We start from the raw sequence: 6894 nt of genomic DNA on the forward strand, positions 1-6894 counted from the left end.
ATACAACCTCTTTCAGGAAATCGCACACCCAGAGTGCTATGTGTTATGTCAAATGAGTTAAACACACCACACGGCAGAAATAAACGTACACCTAAAGTATGTGGACATTTGAATATTCTGTGATTGACTGAGCAACTCATTAAAAACCACTGACAGTATTCAGCTGCTGCTGTAAAAGTCTCAACTCTTTTTTAAAATGTTCCACCAGATTTTGGAACCTGTCTGCAGTGATTTACTAACATTCGCCCACAAGAGCATGGGTGAGTCAGAAAAAGCGTGATTAAAAATATAGTTGGCATTCCAATTCATTTTAACCATATTCAGACAGGCTTGAGATCAAGTGGACAGGGGTGTCCAAATACTTTTGGCCATATAGTGCAGCTTTTATAATCATAAGTTAAAGAGTTTGACACAGTATTATCTTGTGAATTTCTAGCCACTTGGGTCCTGTTTTCTTTCACAGAGACGCACATTGTGGTTTAAATCCGCGTTCAAGCACAGCTATGATGGGACAAAAATACGTCTTTTGTCATTGTTCCATCCTGCCAGGCCGGCACTGCAGCTGTGATGGCGACCAGCCGTTTTCAGGCGGGTTTCAAACAGGCTTGTTGAAAGTCAGCGGAGAGCCTCCTCCTCCCCCTCAGTCCTTCAGCGTCTGCCTGCAACAGCAGCCTCTCTGTCACTTTCTTGTGATTTATTCATAGCCGCGCCAGGGAAAGGAAGATCAATAGTTTCTGAAAGAAAAATGAGTTAGCGTCAGGCCATAAGGAGGGAAGGAAAACGGGAGAAGTTCACTGGAAGTTCAGAGGGGATGTGAAAGTTGAGGAGGACATGCCTGGAATCTGCAGCTCATTCCACGTCATAGCATTGGTGATTTTTTTTTTGCCTCCAAAGTCTCACTATCAGCTCGACATATGACTGTCTGGAAGCAATAATTTGTCACACGATGTTTCTGTTACACCTTTAAAATTTGTTGTTGGCATCCAACTTACTTATTGTGAAAGCTCATGGTGTCTATTTGCATTCTGGGCCTACTAGTTTGAAAATAAAACTGCCATGGAGACTGACACCATGTCACCTCAATGAAAAGATGAGAAAAATCCTTGATAGTTGATGTTGTTTGGGAACTTTGGTTCTGGTTGTATTATTTTTAATACTGAATTTCACAGGTACTACACTACACTCAGTACCAGGTCGCATAGCATGGCATTTAAAAAAAAAAAAGTTATTCCTTGGTTTAAAAAAGTCAAGTCAAAGTAAGCAAGTATGCAATAAGATGAAGAATTATATGATAATAAAAAGTAATCATATATAATAAAAAGTTATCTATGCTAAAACCATCTGTGTGGATAATACGTGTGTTTAACTTATCTGCAGTTCTTTTGCTGAGAAGAGGCCCAAAACATCCGTGCTGTGAGTTATATGTGATGTTATTAAGAATCAGGCTGACTGCAGATTAATTATTTTGTTCTTTTGGGTGTTAGTTATTCTTCAAAATGAAATAGTAATGTGTATTTTATCATTCCCCTGCGAGAAAACTTTCATGTTGCTCTGCCTTGACCTGGCAGAGAAGCGTTTGCAACACCATACCCAGTTTTACCACTGGCAGACTCCACTGTGTGCATACGTATGTGTGCATTCCAACAAGTGTGTGTGTGTGTGTGTGTGTCATGCTCGCATTCGTGCGCGCCACACAACCATGTGTGTGTGTGTGTAAAATTGCCCCGCGCATGCAAGCATTTTACAATAAGAGAGAAACTGTGATTCGCGAGCAACCAAACACCACCTCGCATCACATTTATTAAATTTCCCCTTGCTTTAGAATCTCTTGTAACCCACCACTGCCTGTGGGTATCCAACTGTGGAGCTACAAAATGCGAAACATGGCGCCTGACAAATACCTGCTTTCAGACAGACAGTGTATTTAGAAGGTAGTTTTGCTCAGGCGAGATGCAGAACGTGTAGATGATGGAGGTACGAGGGTAAGGTTTCAGCTCCTGCAGCAGTCCAACCTGCTGTGCAGTTCTTGTGGCAAGCATAGAATTTCTACTTGGCTTTAATTAGTGTATCATATACTATAAAGATCTCTTCAACATTTCTATACTTGCTGTGAAGCTGCTCTCAATTTTCCATCAGATCTGCAACTGCTATATATTTTTCTTTACATTCCTAAGCTTTCATTTAATTCCTCTATGATTTAAATGTTTCCAGCTACATTCAAACTGGAATCCTGCCATGGAGTTTCTTAGCAATCGTATTACAGACACATTCAATAGCTCTTCCCTCCCAAGATGCTTCATTTCTGCAGCAAACTGTCCTCACACTTAGTCAAATGGAGGGAGGATGCATGCATACCTTGAACATACAGTCATGTACTTGCCAATGTTTGTTTTAATCACATGGGTATCAATTACAGCACGCTTACAGCAAATTCTCTGTACCTTCTCTATATCACCTTTTTTCTGATAGTTCTGAAATTTGTTTTTTTGATGTATATTTTTAGCTCGGGGTTTGGTGAACTGCTGCACCTGGTTGGGAGTAAACAGAGGGGAAGAAAAAGCAAGAGAGATGGGGAGAGGGATAATAGAGACAGCAAAATAAAAGCATTTCCAGTGCACCCGCAGAGTTTATTAGCAGGGCGCACCTGTTCATAGGCTACAGCAGGTGCCTTTAGCAGACAAGGCCACAAAATGTGGATTTGTGTGTGTGTTGGTCCAATCACATGACCGTCTGCTAACAAACACACCCATTTGTCTACACAAACGGATGACACGGGAAGGAAGGCGGACGAGGGGGCAAGCCTCCAGCTATAGCCAAAAACAAAGAAGAAGAAAACACACAGTGCACTTTATTTCCTGGAAGTTTATTTCCCCTCACATCAATGGACTCGTGGCACTAGATTTATCTTCTCTGTATTGGAAGCAATGGAGTGAAAAAGAGGGAGCGGGGTAGGTGGGTAGGAGGGTAGAGGGCTCCTGCTGCCTTCAAGTCTTGTGGGAAATACCATCGCGGCAGCTAAAACGTTTCACTGAGTGCTCATCAGATACGGGGCGAAGCTGTGATCAGAAAAATATCAAATTATAGCATCGGAGGCGCTCCAAACAAGTGAAGCAGCAAGCACAGGCTGTGCCGTCACAATGGCAAACAGTGGGACCTTCCATCCACTAAACTTTTGGTTATTGTGTGGGAAGAGGCAGGAGAGGCAGCGGGAGTGTCACTAACGCTGCAGAGGCACAGTGCAGTTGTTCAGATTTGCATGTGCTGCTCTATTTTCATGGCTTTGTGGAACAGATCTTATGTGGTTTTATGATACAAGTCTCCTCAAGAAGGGAAAATTAAAGGTCCCATATTGGGCTCATTTTAAAGCTCGTACTTGTATTTGGAGGTCCGACTAGAACAGGTCGGTTGATGGTCGAAAAACATTCCTTTTCCTTTACTAGACATGGTTGCTGCAGCTGTTTCTAGCCTCTTTCTGCACACTCCATCTTAGAAGAGCAAAAGAGTCTGTGCTTGGCTCTCACTTTTCAGCGTGTTCTTGTGAGCAGGAGCTGGCGTTAGCGAGGAAAAAAAACAATGGAGGAGAGCGAGGTGGATTCAGGAGGATTTCAGGGGGAAAATGTGAGAGGACGGTCTTAGTTTGAGGGTCTCCAGACACACCAGGGGCACGTTTTTCTGTTGAATAGACATTAAAAAGCGCATTTTGCATAATGTGGGACCTTTAAGATCCACGTTTAAAATAGATTTTTTTAAAGAATGTTATTGTGTCAGAGTTTGGCGCTAAAAATCAACAAAAATACATCAGCATGATTGCGGCCTGCAGCCTGGTCATACCAGCATTTAAACCAACAGACGGAACTCAGCAGTGCTTTTGAGTTTAGCTTTGGTCAGTTCTGATGCATACATTTGTGGCGTTGACCAACCGTAAATCATTTGGCTCTGCTGAATCAGGAGCAAATGCAAATACAACTTAACTCTTATGCATTTTTCACCATTTTGTCAATGGTAGCCACCGCATGACCCGCAAGTCACTACAACACCAAGCTTCCAGCACCCCTTATTATGCATACAGGCCGTGCAAATGAACTTTGCTTGATCACTTTCAAGACATAAAGGAAAAACACTTTGACTAAAATATGCGTGTGTCTGCATATTGGATTCTAGCTGCACGTAACTCTCTCTACTTTTTTTTTTGTGTGTGTGTGCTTCTGTTGATTGCATGTGGATCAAGGTGTCTAGGTGGGTTTTGCACCTTTGGATATCTTGAAAAGCCCTTGATGAATGAAAAGCACGAGGCCACTATTCCCACAGCATTAGTTAAGAACTCCACTCACTGCAAGAAAGGAGCTTCCAGGCTTTTTTACTTTCACTCACAACCCCTGAGATACCTGCAAGTTGAAAAAAGTTCATGTTTGTAGGAATTTTCTTCTTCTGTGCAGTAGTTTCTTGCTGCAAAAGAGGGGGGAAATGAGAAAGAACACGAGCAGGAAGCCAATTATAGTGAATTTTAGTTAAATGGGACCTTCTGGGCCTGAACTGATGCTCATTTGTTTTTAAGACTAATGTAGAGTTGGCGGGGCTGACGGTGGAGGTGTTTAGTGGTCATGTTCATTTCTTCTGCACACCTCCTCTGGCTCCTGCAGCGAGCCATCGCTTTGTTCTGCTCACTGATCAATAATTTTGCTCATTTAATTGCATTTGCCGTATGAATTATGTCCAAGGTAACAATATGTGATGCATGGATTCACGTACATACATTTATAAGGTTTGCCCCCACCATGCGATATCAGTGACAAACAGGAGAGCAACTGTTTGTTTTTGTGGCTTCGTGGCTACTGGGGTTGTATTGTTGTCAGCAGAGACCAGAGTCCAAGCTGCATTGTCTGGCTCTGGACCAATCCAAGTCACAGGGGCCGCGGTGAAAAGAAGATAAAGCATGTGCAGCAGGCATAGAGTGCGAAACAGGAGCGGCACAACACGAGATAACACGAAAGAAAGTAACGCGGATAAATGCCGTATTTACAACACTGTGAGATGTAAGCGGAGTGGATTCAGGTGTCATGTTGCTTAAGATAATAACATATTACAGTCGACATCAACACCATGATGCATTCTTTCCTGAGTGCCTGCTTGCTCCTCAAAAGGATTACCTACTAAATTATCCCTCTTCACAGACTCACTCGAAAATGTATGAGAACGTCATTCATTTGGCGTCATATAAATATTTTACTCTGGTTAGTCAGTGAGGCATGGCTCCGACTATAAATCAAAACTTGTCGTGTGTGTGTGTGTGTGTGTTTGCACTAAATGCCTACACAGAGTATGTATTGCGCGCGCGTTCGTGTGCAGGCTTTTAAAACAGAATATTAAAACATTAAAGCTGACAGGATGACAGAGTGTACTGCGCAGGGTGTTGTGGATAATTGAAATGCCAAAACCTCAAGATGGCTGCTTCATTTTAACACAAATTTACAGCTTCCATCACAAGCCATTAATGCTAAAAAATATTTTATGAGGAAGCCGTAAGAATTCATTTATCTGAGCGAATATCCGCCGTATATATAAAACCGCCTCGACGCTGACAGAAGCAGAGCCGCGCTTGCCTTTTTCTCAGGCGCACATCAGTAAGGAAAAGGCAGTGATGGACAGTCGGGATTCATTCACCTGAACCATTATAGGCCCTAATTGTTTCTCGTAGGGATACAAAGCGTTCATGGCAGCTCTTTTAGTGTGCACTGGGCTGAATGACAAAATGTCACCGCATACTTTGTTACATAATATTGCTAAATACATGCTTATGGTAAAGATTAGGATGTGTTAAACACATACTGTAGGGCCTGGTAAACGTCCATTTCCATTAATGTTTGATAAAGTGCATTGCCAAAAGTACAAGATGATCCGAATGGGCGTTTATCTGCAGCCGTAACGGACTCATCTCTTCTGGAAAGACTTCCCAGAATATCTTAAACCACGAACGGGGGCACCAGCTGCGCGTGTTGGCCTATCATGTTTTCTCCACTGGAGGGGACTTCATCACATTTTCTCCACAAGAAGAGCACCCTTGTGGGCACACTGTCACATTTTCTCTACTAGATAGGCACCACAGAGGGCACTTCATCACATTTTCTCCACAAGAAGGACACCCTGGGGGGGTGGGTGGGGGGGCTTCATCACATTTTCTTCATGAGAAGGGCACTGTAGAGGGCACTCTGGATGGGCATGAAGTCAGGGCTCTTTTGCAAGTTTTCCGATCATTTCTTAATGGACCTATTTGTGCAAATTCATTCATGAGGAAGGAAAGGTCGTTCTCCAAACTGCCCCTTCACTGTTTGAAGTGCGCTCTTCTCTCCTTTTTTTGCTGTATCATTAACATTTACCTTATCTGGAACTACTGGGGGGGGGGGGGAGAGAGTCCCAAATCAAAAGTGTATAAAGTTCAGCTCCATTTCTCTCACACACATGACTGAGACACACACACACACACACCAATAATGTCTGTAATCCTCTCGAGAGGGGGAATTAAATCTTTTTTTGGTGGTACAGTGGGATACACCCACATTCTCTTTGCGTTTTATGAAGAAAGACAGAATAGAAAGAGTGAGACGTGCAATAACATCGTACTCATAAAAGTGAGGAAAAATAAAAAGACTAAAGGCAGAACAACACGTAAAATGAAGTCATGTGAAAGAGCACGACAGAGTCACACACATGCAGTAAAGTACTCGTGTTCGTTCCTGAACAATATCTGACTGCCATTCCAGCACATTTTATTTCATTTTTGCCCGGGAACACAACAGACCTGTCCTTATCGCTTATATGAGTTATGTCATCTCCAAAAAAAGGACATTCTGTGGAGGGAGAGAGGATGGTGAAATGAATCCCACAGGAGGAAGTCTC

Source organism: Pempheris klunzingeri, chromosome 18, assembly GCF_042242105.1.
Source record: "Pempheris klunzingeri isolate RE-2024b chromosome 18, fPemKlu1.hap1, whole genome shotgun sequence".
Taxonomy (NCBI): domain Eukaryota; kingdom Metazoa; phylum Chordata; class Actinopteri; order Acropomatiformes; family Pempheridae; genus Pempheris; species Pempheris klunzingeri.